The 15314-nt window shown below is 40.4% G+C and overlaps 1 protein-coding gene across 4 annotated transcripts in view; it reads left to right on the top strand.

Moving 5' to 3' along the window:
* The window catches only part of MYLK (myosin light chain kinase), a 280078-nt gene that overhangs the window by 32991 nt on the left and 231773 nt on the right, over positions 1-15314 (top strand). For 2 of the 4 annotated variants that reach the window (XM_042232315.2, XM_042232305.2), the window contains exon 2: positions 14099-14270. The exons of the other annotated variants lie outside the window; for them this stretch is intronic. The gene's annotated coding sequence lies outside the window, so the exon portion shown is untranslated. The remainder of the gene's footprint in view (positions 1-14098; positions 14271-15314) is intronic. 4 annotated transcript variants of the gene reach the window in all.

Genomic DNA, 15314 nt, shown 5'->3' with positions numbered 1-15314 from the left:
AGCAAGCCTCCTTGTGCAAGCACTTTTTAAGCTTCCGTTTGTATTGTATTTACTAATACTAATGTTCTGTTAGTCAAAATAAGTCATGCAGCTAAGTTCAGTTTCAAGGGGGTGGAGCAATAGATTCCACCCCTTGGTAGGAGGAAGAGAATTTGTGGTTGCTTTTAGAATCTACCACAGTCTACTCCTTTGCCACAGATTATTCACATTTTTCCTGCATGTAAAGTTTGCTAATCCTCATTGCAGGTTTTCTGTCTCATCCTATTTATAGCAATAAGCTGGACTCCTGTGATCTCATGATCTTATCACATCAGGATGGATGAGGATTCTTAGATGCGGCTCCTTGGGTCAGGCTCCTCTTGACTCAGAGATCTGTGAATTAAAAGTGATAAGTCACTTCCATACGCACTTGACATACAATGGTGAGACAGAAGCAGGCTAACTGAATAGACACTTGACTTCAGAAGGGGAAGATCAGGAGATCTATAGCAGTCACTGGTCCAAAATTTCCCCTAGGCTGTTGATTAGGGCTCAGTTCTGTTTCCTGGGAGTGCCCTCCCAGTCCACTGTCCTCCAAGGCTCTAGACTCCATTCTTCAGTCCCTTGGTTCCCCATCTTGAGAAATCTTTGCTTTATTTCCCTAAGAAATGGCCGTGGTAACAATTAGGTAGCTTTCTCATCTGGCTTCCTGCCCATCAGTAGTTGAGAGCCTAGAGACCTCTCTGCAGTTTAATCAATTTTAGTTCCCTCTAGTTCAAGCTGATGGTGCTTTTTCTGGTATATTTCTGTTTATTTATTTCTAACATTTTGGGCTTTCTGTGTAACAGTTTATAGTTTACTTTATTCAACAAAAGCTGTACCCACAATTATTTTTTCTCTAGCTTTATTCACTGTGATTTGGGATCAGGCTCTGTCATACCTTTTTGTCTGGCTGAGAAAGTATGCTAGGCTCTTTCTTAAATCTTGCAGAGGTCTTAACAAGTGGCCATACGTTTGCTTTTCTCTTTGTCCTAGGTCTCCTTTTGCTTTGAGAATCTTTTACTTGAAGACTATTCAGATATGTGGAGACTAGTGATGAGAGTTGTGTTTTCCAATGCAGCGGGCCCTGGACCCTCTATTTTCTATCTAAATTCGGGCTGAAAACTGAACATTCCCTTCTTTCACCCACCCCTCTGTCTTGCCATCCTTTATCGTAGGTAGTAAAGAGCACCCAGTTGGCACTTTCCAAATTCTCTCTGGAGACCTACTTAGCTGTAGCTGACATTTTCTTTCTCTCTCAAGCTACTGCCGACTTCAGGTTTACCAGATGTTCTTTCTGCGCATAGCGTGAGTCATCATTTTACAAATTTGCTGGAGCATTTCCCCCCCCCCCCCATTTTTTCGGCCTTTGCAATCTGTTTCCTTACTGAGTTTCTGGTCACTAACCTATTCCAAACCCAACACCACATGTTTTAGACTTTTGTTATGGCAGCACCCCAGTCCTGAAATCAATTTCTGTATTAGCTAGCTTATGCTGCATAACAAGCCACCTCAAATTTAGGAACTTAAACCATGGCCATTTTCATTTATATCATTACTTTTGGGGTTGGCTAGGTGGTCTTTTTGGATTAGACCAGCTCAGGTGATCTCTCAGTTTAATCAAGAAAGCTTTTCTTTCTTGTGGGTGGGTTATTTCAGCTATTTTGTGCAAGGAGTGGGGATTTCCAGGAATTGGGCTGCTACCCACTTTTTGGGCTTTTATGTTCAGCTTCAGAACTGTTATGGCACCTGTGAATGTGTAATTTAGCAAATGCTTAATGTATTACAATGAGCATATAATGAGGCTCAAGGTCTACTGAAGTTTGAATCTTCCACCATCTTGGGCCTAATAGATTCTAACCAGTTTATGTCATATCCTGTTCTTTTTTTTTTTGGTTTTTACCACACACCAACATGAATCAGCCATATATATGTATGCTGTGCTGTGCTTAGTCACTCAGTCATGTCTGACTCTGCGACCCCATGGACTGTAGCCCACCTAGCTTCTCTGTCCATGGCAATTCTTCAGGTAAAAATATTAGAGTGGGTTTCCATGCCTTCCTCCAGGTGATCTTCCGAACCCAGGGATGGAACTGAGGTCTCCTGCATTGCAGGCAAATTCTTAACCATCTGAGCCACCAGGGAAGCCCAAGAATACTGGAGTGGGTAGTCTATCCCTTCTCCAGGGGATCTTCCCTGCCTGGGGATTGAACCAGAGTCTCTTGCACTGCAGGTGGATTCTTTACCAGCTGAGCTACCAGGGAAGCCTGTATATATGTATGACTGAGTGAGTGAAGTCACTCAGTCATATCAGACTGTTTGCAACCCCATAGACTGTAGCCTACCAGGCTCCTCCACCCATAGGATTTTCCAGGCAAGAGTACTGGAGTGGGTTGCCATTTAATTCTCTTCTTGATGGTTGTGTCATTCTTTTAACGGTTCTGAAACAGACGGAAAGGGATCAGGACATAAACTTTAAAAAGAATGACATAGCCCAAGGACAAGACATAAACTGATTCAAACCAAATAGGTCCAAGATGGCAGACATCCACTAGACCTTGAACCTCAGTATACACTCTTTGTAACACATTAGCAAGCTAAGTGACACGCCCACCAGTGCCATGACAGTTCTGAAGCCAACCGTCAAAGATCAAAAGTGTGTGTTGGTCCAATTCCTGGAAATCCCCTCTCCTTCCTTAAAATAGCTGGAATACTCCTCCTACTCCTTAGCCTATGAAATTACCCAGCCCATAAAAACTAACCACCTCATATTTCAGAGTTGTTCTCATGACCCAGACTCTGTGGAGTGAATTTCTCTCTAAATAAACCCATTTCTTACCTATCATTTTGTGTCTCACTGAAGTTTTTCTGCAATGAGACATCAGTAACTTGAGCTTCAGTTAACCCTGAAACCAGGTGTATGACCTTGTTAAAAAACCATGGGTTCAAGTTCCAGTCTGAGATGCATGCTTTCAGCTGTGCCCTGCCCTATTCCCTCCTGTCTCAGAGGAACACAGTTTTGGGAGGGACTTGATTCATCTGGAGGTAGATAGTTCAAAGCAGATGTGGAGGTTCCGTGTTGCCATGTTGACCCTGGCTCTTCTGACTGCTGACTCATCTAAACTTAGCTTTTTACTCAAACTTGCTGCCTCATGGTCGTAAGGTGGCTGCTTTACTTCCAGTTGTATATGCACATTCCAGACATGATGGGGGAGAAAATGACAGGTTATGAAATAGGCATGTACCAACTGAGTTTGCTATCTTAAACAATTCAGTTCAGTTGCTCAGTCCTGTCTGACTCTTTGCAACCCCATGGACTGCAGCATACCAGGATTCCCTGTCCTTCATCAGAGTGTGCTCAAACCCATGTCCATTGAGTCCGTGATGCCATCCAACCATCTCATCCTCTGTCATCCCCTTCTCCTCCTGACTTCAATCTTTCCCAGCATCAGGGTCTTTTCTGATGAGTCAGTTCTTCTCATCAGGTGGCCAAAGTATTGAAGCTTCAGCTTCATCATCAGTCCTTCCAATGAATATTCAAGACTGATTTCCTTTATGATTGACTGGTTGGATTGATCCTGGTTGGATCAATTGACTGGTATAGATTTGATTATACGTGTACTTGTTGGCAAAACAATGTTTCTGCTTTTTAATATGCTGTTTAGGTTTGTCATAGCTTTTCTTCCAAGGAGCGAACTTTTAAATTTCATGGCTGCAATTACCATTTGCAGTGATTTTGGAGCCCCCCAAAATAAAGTCCGTTACTGTTTAAATTGTTTCCCCATCTATTTGCCATGAAGTGATGGAACCAGATGCCATGATCTTTGTTTTTTGAATGTTGAGTATTAAGCCTGTTTTTTTCACTCTCCTCTTTCACTTTCATCAAGAGGCTCTTCAGTTCCTATTTGCTTTCTGCCATAAGGGTGGTGTCATCTGCGTATCTGAGGTTATTGATATTTCTCCCTGCAATCTTGATTCCAGCTTGTGCTTAGCATTTCACATGATGTACTGTGCATGTAAGTTAAATAATCAGGGTGACAATATACAGCCTTGACATACTCCTTTTTCAATTTTGAACCAATCTGTTGTTCCATGTCCAGTTCTAGCTGTTGCTTCTTGATGTGCATACACGTTTCTCAGGAAGCAGGTAAGGTGGTCTGGTATTCCCATCTCCAAGAATTTTCTGCATTTTATTGTGATCCACACAGTCAAAGTCTTTAGAGTAGTCAATGAAGCAGAAATAGATGTTTTTCTGGAATTCTCTTGCTTTTTCTATGATCTAGCAGATGTTGGCAATTTGATCTCTGGTTCCTCTGCCTTTTCTAAATCCAGGTTGAACATCTGGAAGTTCACAGTTCATGTACTGTTGAAGCCTAGCTTGGAGAATTTTGAGCATTACTTTGCTAGCATGTGAGATGAGTGCAACTGTGGGTAGTTTGAGCATTCTTTGGCATTGCCTTTCTTTGGGATTGGAATGAAAACTGACCTTTTCCAGTCCTGTGGCCACTGCTGAGTTTTCCAAATTTCCTGGTATATTGAGTGCAGCAGTTTCACAGCATCATCTTTTAGGGTTTGAAATAGCTCAACTGGAATTCCATCACCTCCACTAGCTTTGTTCATAATGATGCTTCCTGAGGCCCACTTGACTTCACACTCCAAGATGTCTGGCTCTAGGTGAGTGATCACACCATCGATCATGATTATCTGGATTGTGAAGATCTTTTTTGTACAGTTCTTCTGCGTGTTCTTGCCACCTCTTCTTAACATCTTCTGCTTCTGTTAGGTCCATACCATTTCTGTCCCTTATCGAGCCCATCTTTGCATGAAATGTTCCCTTGGTATCTCTAATTTTCTTGAAGAGATCTCTAGTCTTTCTGATTCTATTACTTTCCTCTATTTCTTTGCATTAATCATGAGGAAGGCTTTCTTGTCTCTCCTTGCTATTCTTTGGAGCTCTGCATTCAGATGGATATATCTTTCCTTTTCTCCTTTGCCTTTCGCTTCTCTTCTTTTTTCAGCTACTTGTAAGGCCTCCTCAGACAACCATTTTGCCCTTCTGCATCTCTTTTTCTTGGGGATAATTTTGATCCCTGCCTCCTGTACAATGTCATGAACCTCTGTCCATAGTTCTTCAGGCACTCTGTCAGATCTAATTCCTTGAATCTGTTTGTCACTTCTACTATATAATCATAAGGGATTTAATTTAGGTCATACCTGAATGGTCTAGTGGTTTTCCCTACTTTCTTAAATTTAAGTCTGAATTTTTCAATAAGGAGTTCATAATCTGAGCCACAGTCAGCTCCTGGTCTTGTTTTTGCTGACCGTATAGAGCTTCTCCATCTTTGGCTGCAAAGAATATAATCAATCTGATTTCAGTGTTGACCTTCTGGTGATGTCCATGTGTAGAGTCATCTATTGTGTTGTTGTAAGCCACACACTTGCTATGACCAGTGTGTTCTCTTGGTTAAACTCTGTAAGCCTTTGCCCTGCTTCATTTTGTATTCCAAGGTCAAACTTACCTGTTACTCCAGGTATCTTTTGACTTCCTAATTTTGCATTCCAGTTCCCTATGTTGAAAAGGACATCTTTTTTTGGTGTTAGTTCTAGAAGGTCTTATAGGTCTCTATAGAACCATTCAACTTCAGCTTCTTCAGCATTAGTGCTTGGGACATAGATTCGGATTACTGTGATCTTGAATGGTTTGCCTTGGAAACGAACAGAGATCATTCCGTCGTTTTTGAGATTGCACCCAAGTACTGCATTTTGGACTCTTTTGTTGATTATGATGGCTACTCTGTTTCTTCTAAGGGATTCTTACCCACAGTAGTAGATATAATGGTCATCTGAATTAAATTCGCCCATTCTGGTCCATTTCAGATCACTGATTCCTAAAATGTCAATGTTCACTCTTGCCCTCTCCTGTCTGATCACTTCCAATTTACTTTGATTTATGGACCTAGCATTCCAGGTTCATATACAATATTGTTCTTTACAGCATCGGACTTTACTTCCATCCTAGTCTTATCCACAATTGCATGTTGTTTTCACTTTGGCTCAGCCTCTTCATTCTTTCTGGAGCTATTTCTCGGCTCTTCTCCAGTAGCATATTGGGCACCTACCAACTTGGGGAGTTCATCTTTCAGTGTCCTATCTTTTTGCCTTTTCATTACTGTTCATGGGGTTCTCAAGGAAGAATATCTTTAATTACAGAGTATTACTGGAAGCCCTACCCAGTAACTTCCACTTATATGTCACTGGTAAAAAGTAAGTCATATGGCATTTCCTAGCTATAATGGAGTCTTAAAAATATAATTCTTTTGTTTGGCATGTTGCTTTCCAAAACTAAATAAGGATTATGCTAATAAAGAATGAAGGGAGAGTACATACTGTGTAGACATCTATTATTGCCTATACATGTCTATCTCAAGAAGATAGACAAGAAGGAAAACAAACCTTTAGAAAAGTAGAAGTAAGGACACTAAGAAAACAAACAACATGATGTATAAGGTAATTTAGAGGAGTTATAAAATTGATTAATCCCTAATTAAGTGTTTTTAATTCAGAAAAAGAGCCACAAATAATATTTTGGAAGAAAGGGAACTATAACTACAGATGCATAATATATAATAAAAATCATAAGATGATACTCTGAAGAATTTTATGCCAAAATTTGGATTGGGAGAAGACATGATTTTCTAGGTAAATATTTTTTTTTGCCAAAATTCCTTCAAAAAATAGAGAAAATACCAATAAAGGAAAAATCATTAAAGAACTTAAACTAATAACCAAGACTTCCTCACCCCAAAACATCATACTTAGGTGATTTACATCTGTACTTCATTCAACTTCAAGGAAATAGATAATCCTAATATTAACAAACTGTTTAAAAAAATTGAAAATTAGGGAAAGCTTCCCTGGTGACTCGGTTGGTAAAGAAACCGCCTGCAATGTAGGAGACCTGGGTTCCATCCCTAGGTTGGGAAGATCCCCTGGAGAAGAGAATGGCTACCCACTTCAGTATTCTGGCCTAAAATTTCATGGACTGTATAGTCCATGGGGTCACAAAGAGTTGGACACAACTGAGCAACTTTCACTTTCATTTACTTTTACAATGACAATATGACCTAAATACACGAACCAGACAAGAATACAAGAAAGGAAAATTACAGACCAATCCAATTTATGAACATAAATTCTTTTTTTTTGAACATAAATTCTTATGAAAATATTTGTAAATCTGTTTCAAATATTTATATTCTAAGTAGAGTTTATGCATGAAATTAAGAATGGTCCAACATCAGAAAATGTGTTAATGTAGTAAATCATATTAGCAGGTCAGTTAATACCCATAACCTGTAAGATGCAGAAGAAGCAGTTGGCATAATTCAGTGGTTTATTCACGACCGAATAGACTTCTCAGGAAACTTAGAAGGGAATTTCCTTAACTTGATAAAGAGCCGCTATCAGAATAGTCCAGCAAAAACTATCCCTACAATAAGACTCTTGGCTTCCTTTCATTAAAGACACAAAAAGGATTAAGATGCCCTTTCTTGCCATTTATGTTTAGCACTGTACAGGAGATTCTAACCAATGCAATAAAATAAGAAAATGTGAATATTGAAAGGTATGTCCTTATTTGCATACAATATGACTTTCTTGAGGTCTATAAGTAGAAAATATATAGTAAGAGCTTGCCAGTTTCCCTAGACACAAAATCAACATATCAAAATCTTATTTACCAGTAATAGCCAATTAGAAAAATTAATTTTAAAAATTCTATTTTTCAATAGTAATAAAAGCCTCAAGATGCCTAAACGTATGCCTAACCAAAATATGTACAAGAATATTTTTAGGGAAATTTCGGTTATTAAAAGGAAAAAAAAGAGCCTTAATAAAAAGAAAGCTGCTGTGTTCTTGAACTGGAAGACTCATCATAAAGCTGCCGATTCTGTCCCAATTAATTTATAAAATGAATGCACTTCCAAGTAAGGATGAGGAAGTGGAGCAACAGACTCACTCACCTCTGAAAGGAGTGTAGATCAATACAACAGCTTTAAGAAACAATTTGGTTCCACCTTTAACCTAGAAATTCTAGTCCTAGATAGAGTCTTACATGCATCAGCAAACATGCATTAAAGTGTCTATTTCAGCAGCAAAAAAAAAAAAAAAAAAAAAAAAAGCCGGGGCCGGGGGCGGGGGGGGGGGCGCGGAAATGGTTTAAATGTCTATCAGTAGGTGTATGATAATAGTGGTGTACTCATAGAATGAAATACTTTACATATTATGTGTAGCAGTTGAAAGAACCATCATCTTATTTCCTAACAGATGGATCTCAAACAATATTGAATGAAAAAACAAGTTATGGAAGGATGCAAAAAGAATAATGTTTATGTAAGTTTTAAAGTCTGGAAAACAACACTATATAGTGTTTATTATGTTTATATATATGTATATATTTAGGAATCCATGCAAAGGTGCCTGGGAATGATAAACAATAGGTTTGTGATGGTGATTCTCTAGGGAGAAAGGAAAGGGCTTGAGAATGGGAAGAGAGGGCACAAAAAAAGCATCAGCTGTTTCTGATGTTCTTTTTACTGAAGTTCTGTTTGTCTCTGTGTTGGAAATCTTTCACCATTTAAAAGATATTTTATCCTAAATGCAATGAGGTATCCTGGATTGGATCCAGGAACAGAAAAAAGGACATTAGTGGGAAAAGTGGTGAAATCCAAATAAAGTCTGGAATTTAGTAAATAATAGTGTACTAATGTTGGCTTTGTAGTTCTAACAAATGTACCATGGTGATGTAAGATGTTATCATTAGGGGAAATTGGTTAAAGGAGCTCTCTGCATCATCTTAGCAAATTTTCTGAAAATCTAAAATTATTTCCGAATGAAATGTTTATCTGAAGAAGTGGGGGCTGGATTTAGAATGCTCCTAGAGGGCAAGACTAGCCCCTCAGCAAAGTCTGATTTATCCCATTTTATGTTTGGTACTCCCTGAAGGGAGATCTTAGAGTGGAAAGGGCCTCCAACAGAGCAACCTACTCAGCCGCTTTCCTCTGGGAGGCAAGGCAAAGGAGTTACTTAGAAAGAAACTCCTAGAGACTAAGGAGGCTGAGGAACTCAGTGAGCAGGGATGACTGGAACCGAGAAGTTTGGCCTCCTAGGATAATCTTTGTTCTTCACTGCCTCTCATAATAAAAACAAATGAAGTTGAACAGCTTCCCTTATTTGTTTATTTTGAAAACTGAAGGGAAAGAATTACACATCACCCAGAAATGATTTAGGTGACCCCAAAACAGAAGCTAGAGAAGTCAATGAGAGGTTGATACATCATTTTGCCTTTGTGTTATGAACCTTCCGAAGAGGTTAGAGACTGCCTGCGCCCTGAGGGCAGAGCGAGCTAGGATGGAAAGGAACTGGGTGTTGTAGAAGGCATCTGGCCCTCAGTCCTTATCATCAGACCCACTGGATAGATGTATCTGTTCCCATCTTACAGAGGAGGCAACAGGCTTAGAAAGGTAGAAACCAGCACTATATTGCAATTATCCCCCAATTTAAAATAAAATGTTAAGAAAGGGTTAAATTACTTCCCCAGTGTTATAAAACTATTAAGAGGTATGGGCTTCCCTGGTGGCTCAGATGGTAAAGAATCTGCCTGCAGTGCAGGAGACCTGGGTTCGATCCTTGGTTTGGGAAGATCCCCTGGAGGAGGGCATGACAACCCACTCCATTATTCTTGCCGGGAGAATCCCCATGGACAAAGGATCCTGGTGGGCTACAGTCCATGTGGTCGCAAAGAGTTGGACACAACTGAGTGACTAAGCGCAGTACAGCACTGTTGTGATACTCTGATGCAATAAATTTGTCATGTTTTCTGGAATTAGCTCTTAAAACCATTGTAATTTCTTAAGTGCTAAGAACTATATGCACATCTTTTGTTCCTAACTCCTTAAATAGCTCTAGAGCATAAAGATGAAATGGGTGTTTTTTGCTATTCATACTGAGCATATATTCGTGAGGTGATTTTTGGAAAGCCCCTAGAAGACCACTGGAAGAGGACTAGTTGCCAGCAGAACCAGCCAGGTGGTTAGAGTTGGAACTTTCAGTTCTACTTCCTGACCTCTGGGGAGGGGAGAAGGGCTAAAGAATGATTTAATCACCAGTGGCCAATGATGTGATCAATCATGCCTATGATAGGAAGCCTCCATAAAACCCCAGAAGGATGATGTTTGAAGAGTTCCTAGGTTGATTCATCTATGTGCCAGGAAGGTGGTATACTCCAGGCTCCATGAGACAGAAGCTCCTATGCTTGGGACTCTTCAGGACCTCACCCTATGTATCTCTTCATCTGACTGGTTATTCATGTTCTTTAATAGCCAATGTAATAAACTACTAATCTAATAAGTAAGCTGTTTTCTTGAGTTCTCTGAGCTTTCCTAGCTAATGATCAAACTTAAGGAGCAGGTGTGGGAACCTCTCACTTATCGCCAATTGCTCAGAAGTACAGGTGACTACCCAGACTTGCAGTTGCCATATGAAGTGGGTGCAGTCTGTGGAATCTGATGTTCTTTCCAGGTAGAGAATGTCAGAATTGAGTTAAATTGTAGGATACTCAACTGTGTTGCAGACAGTTGCTTGATGAGGGGCAAACCCATACACATGTGGTGACTAGAAGTGACGAGAGTGATATCATAGAGGAGAGAAAATAAAGGAAAATAAAGGAGCATTTTCTCTTTATGTCTATGTTATAGGAAGCCAAGGCTGACTCTGAGAACTCATAATTAAGGAAGACCCATCTGAGGTCAGGGAGGATAAATTCCCCAGAGCTGACACCCACTCTTAGAACAGTTGGGGCTGGGAAAGATGTAGAACATGAGCCAAGTCAGAACAGCCTGGAACAGACTGAGAAGAGCTTTGGGGGAGCGGGCATCAGGATTACAAACCTCTGCAGATTCTTCCCTCTGGAAAAGAAAAAGTCATGTAGATAAACTCCCTGCCCTCCTACCCCTCCTTCCTGGGTCCCATCCCAGCTGCAGGGCCCATGTCTGCTAGCCTTCTGGGGAAGGGCTCCCTAAAACCAAAGGCCTTGTTTAGTTGCTGTAGAAGAGGCTCATGTGACTTAAGAGGACTCGTTAGGCTTGATTGAGGTGATGTGGGTCAAAGTAAACTGTAAATCTCTATGTAAATGTGGTTATTGGCTGAACAGTATTAAACCTGGGAGGTTTGTGAGGACAAGAGGGGGGAAAGTGCCTCTTGAGAGAGGTCTCCCAGGAGAATATGAGATTAGTTGAGGTTCAGTGCATTCCTTTGTTGCTCACTCAAGAAGCATATTTGAAGGGATAAGCTTCCTCACTTAGAGCAGAGCATCCCAGACTTGTCGCCATAGTGACAGTGATCAAACAGAGGCTTTGAAACCAGAAAACACCAGGTCAGAGAGATTCTTTTGGAGCTATGCTTCTCTAGTAGAGGACTCAACTATTGTGTGCTATGGAGGAGAGGGACAGGGAGTTTGAATAGCTGCCCTTCCTTCCTGTCCTTAGCTCTGGGGCTTTTGTTTTGATTTTTATCTCTGAATTGATGTGGCCTTTGGAAAGGGGCTGCAGAAGGAACTAGTCTTCTTTTAAAACCTGTGTCAGAATCTGGAGGCACCAACAATGAAATGTCTCAAAAAGAAATTAAGGAAACAATCCCACTTATAATAGCATCAGGAAGAGTAAATAAATAAATACATATGAATAAATTTAACCAGGGAGGTGAAAGATTTATACTCTGAATGCTATAAGACATCGATGAAAGAAATTTAAAAAGACACAAGTAAATGGAAAGATAGCCCGTATTCATGGATTGGAAGAATTAATATCATTAAATCATCCATACCACCCAACATGATCTACAAATTCAATGCAGTTCCTATCAAAATTCCAACAACATTTTCCACGGAAATATCAATAGAACAAACAATCCTAAAATGTGTATGGAACCACAAAAAACTAAATAGACAAGGCACTCTTGAGAAAGAAGAACAAAGCTGAAGGCATTGCAATTCTTGATTTCAAACTATATTAGAAAGCTATAGTAATCAAAACAGCATTGTTATTGTTCAATCAGTCGTGTCTGACTCTTTGCAACCCCGTGGAGTACAGCACGCCAGGCTTTCCTAACCTTCACCGTCTCGAAGAGTTTGCTCAGACTCATGTCCATTGAGTCAGTGATGCCATCCAGGCATCCTCTGTCATCCCCTTCTCCTCCTGCCATCAATCTTTCCCAGCATCAGGGTCTTTTCCAATGAGTCAGCGCTTCACATCAGGTGGCCAAAGTATTGGAGTTTCAGCTTCAGCATCAGCCCTTCCAAAACAGTATGGTGTTGGCATAAAAACAGACATGTATCAGTGGGACAGAATAGAGAGCCCTGAAATAAATCCGCATGTAGACGATCAACTAATCTTTGACAAGGGTCCAAGAATACACAATGGAGAAAGAAGAGTCTTTTCAACAAATGGTATTGGGAAAATTTTGCTTGTCCATATGCAATGAAATGAAAAGGCAACCTATAAAATGAGAGAAAATATTTGCAAATCATATATCTAAAGGGGATTAATCAGTAAAATATATAAAGAATGTATATCTAGCTCAACAGTTGTTTTGTTTTTGCTAGAAACAAACTGCCCCCCTAAGGACATTAAGTAATCCAATTAAAAAATGAGCAAGGGACTTGAATAGACATTTGTCCAAAAATGACATCTAAGTGGCCAAGAGATATTTGAAAAGGTGCTCAACATCACTAGTCATTCAGTTCAGTTCAGGTCAGTCGCTCAGTCGTGTCCGACTCTTTGAGACCCCATGAATCGAAGCACGCCAAGGCCTTCCTGTCCATCACCAACTCCCAGAGTTCACTCAGACTCATGTCCATCAAGTTAGTGATGCCATCCAGCCATCTTATCCTCTGTCGTCCCCTTCTCCTGCCCCCAATCCCTCCCAGCATCAGAGTCTTTTCCAATGAGTTAACTCTTCGCATGAGGTGGCCAAAGTACTGGAGTTTCAGCTTTAGCATCTTTCCTTCCAAAGAAATCCCAGGGCTGATCTTCAGAATGGATTGGTTGGATCTCCTTGCAGTCCAAGGGACTCTCAAGAGTCTTCTCCAACACCACAGTTCAAAAGCATCAATTCTTCGGCGCTCAGCCTTCTTCACAGTCCAACTCCAAGCTTCCCTGTCTATCACAAACTACTGGAGCTTGCTCAAACTCATATCCATCAAGTCAGTGATGCCATCCAACCATCTCATCCTCCATCATCCCCTTCTCCTCCTGTCTTCCATCTTTCCCAGCATCAGGGTCTTTTCTAATGAGTCATTTCTTTGCATCAGGTGGCCAAAGTATTGGAACGTCAGTCCCAGCATCAGTCCTTCCAATGAATATTCAGAATTGATTTCCTTTAGGATTGACTGATTTGATCTTCTTACAGTCCAAGGGACTCTCAAGAGTCTTCTCCAACCAAAAAAGACTAGAAGTAATAAATGCTGGTGAGGGTATGGAGGAGAGGGTACTCTTGTACACTTGTTGGTAGGAATGTAAATTGGTTTAGCCATTATGGAAAACAATATGGAGTTTCCTCAAAAAGTTAAAAATGGAACTACCATATGAACCAGCAATCCTACTTCTGGGTATTTATCTAAAGGAAATGGACTCAGTATCTGAAAGAGATACCTGCATTCTCTTGTTCACTGCAGCGTTATTCACAGTAAGTCAAGCCAGGATTATGAAACAACCTAAGTGTTGGTTGATGGATAAATGGATAAAGCAAATCGGACACACACAGAGTGGAATAGTATTTAGCCATTAAAAAGAGGGAAATCCTTCCATTTGTGACAATATAGATGAAATTGGAGGACATTATGCTAGGTGAAATAAGCTAGGCAAAGAGAGACTTGTAGAGGTATTCCCCAATTTTTGAAAGTTTCCATTACACCACTTCTCTCTATGAAAGAACTACATTAGTACCTGTTTTTGGTAACTGCAAGAAATCCTAAGAGAATTTTTGCTTCTATAAAAAGCACAAATAGCCCATGTTTGTTTTTCAGTGAACTGTTCAAGAGTCAACACATATCCTGAGCAGTGAAAGTGGAAACAAGCTCCAACCCCCGGGAACTACACTCAGCATCTCAGCATCAAGCTGCTTTGAACTTTGTCTGTGAACATCTGTGCTTTATTCAGTTTATTTTTGTGCATCTGTTAGCAAGATGTGTTCTTAAGGTAACTGCTTTTTTTGCTTTATGCTTACTAAAGGTTTCATAGAAATGCTCTACTTTGAAAAAGTGGGGGAAACCTGTACAGTATGACCTTAATTATATGTGGAATCTAAAAAAGTCAAACTCACAGAACCAGAACATCTTGGTTGCCAGTGGATGGTGGGGAGGGGGACTGTGTGGGAAAGCAGGGAGATCTTGGTCAAAGGGTACAAACTTTCAGTTATAAGGTGAATAAATTCTGCAGACCTGATGTGTAACCTGACTCTAGCTAAGGTGCAGTGACTGCAGTTAATAATATTGTATTATACGGACTTCCCTGGGGCTCCAGTGACTAAGACTCCATGCTCCCAATGCAGGGAGCCCAAGGCTGATACCTGGTCAGGGAACTAGACCCCACCTGCCACAAATAAGAGTTCACATGCCACAGTTAAAGATCCCAAGTGCTGCAACTAACACCTGGCTTGGCCAAATAAATATTTAAAAATAATAATACTGTATTATATACTTGAAATTAGCTAATTTAAATAGACCTTAAATGTTCTCACCACAGACAAACATGCGCGGTAACTGTAAAGTGACTGATGTGTTAATTGTGGTTATATTTTCACAATGTGTACATATATCAAACCATCATATTGTATAGTCCCCCAAAAGAAGTCAGAGGCATCTTTCTTTTTCAGGCCCTTTTCTTTCTTGGGTATACTGTTAACCTGATATTCTGGAACTGGTCTGAGTTCCCCATAAAGCCAATCACCGTGGCCCTGTGCCTTTTAGAATATAGGTCTATTTGCAGCAAGCCGTGTGTACGTTCTCCCATGTCCTGTCCCATAAGTCAGAAGGCCCAGCTTTTTCATCCAGGGAAGGGTCAGAGCCTTATAACCATGCTAACATATGAGGTGTTGTCACTTGCATATCTGGCTTCTTTAAATTGTACCCCAGTTTGCAAGCATGTATTTAGAGAGATGATTGTTTCTTCTAATCTTCTTGGCTTCAGGTACCCTTGAAGTGGCCATTGCCACTGCAAAATGACCTCCCAGACAGCGCTTCC

Source organism: Ovis aries, chromosome 1 (genome assembly GCF_016772045.2).
Source record: "Ovis aries strain OAR_USU_Benz2616 breed Rambouillet chromosome 1, ARS-UI_Ramb_v3.0, whole genome shotgun sequence".
In the NCBI taxonomy this organism is placed as follows: Eukaryota; Metazoa; Chordata; class Mammalia; order Artiodactyla; family Bovidae; genus Ovis; species Ovis aries.
The sequence above is the reverse complement of the archived record's forward strand: the minus strand, read 5'-3'. Positions and strand labels throughout refer to the sequence as shown.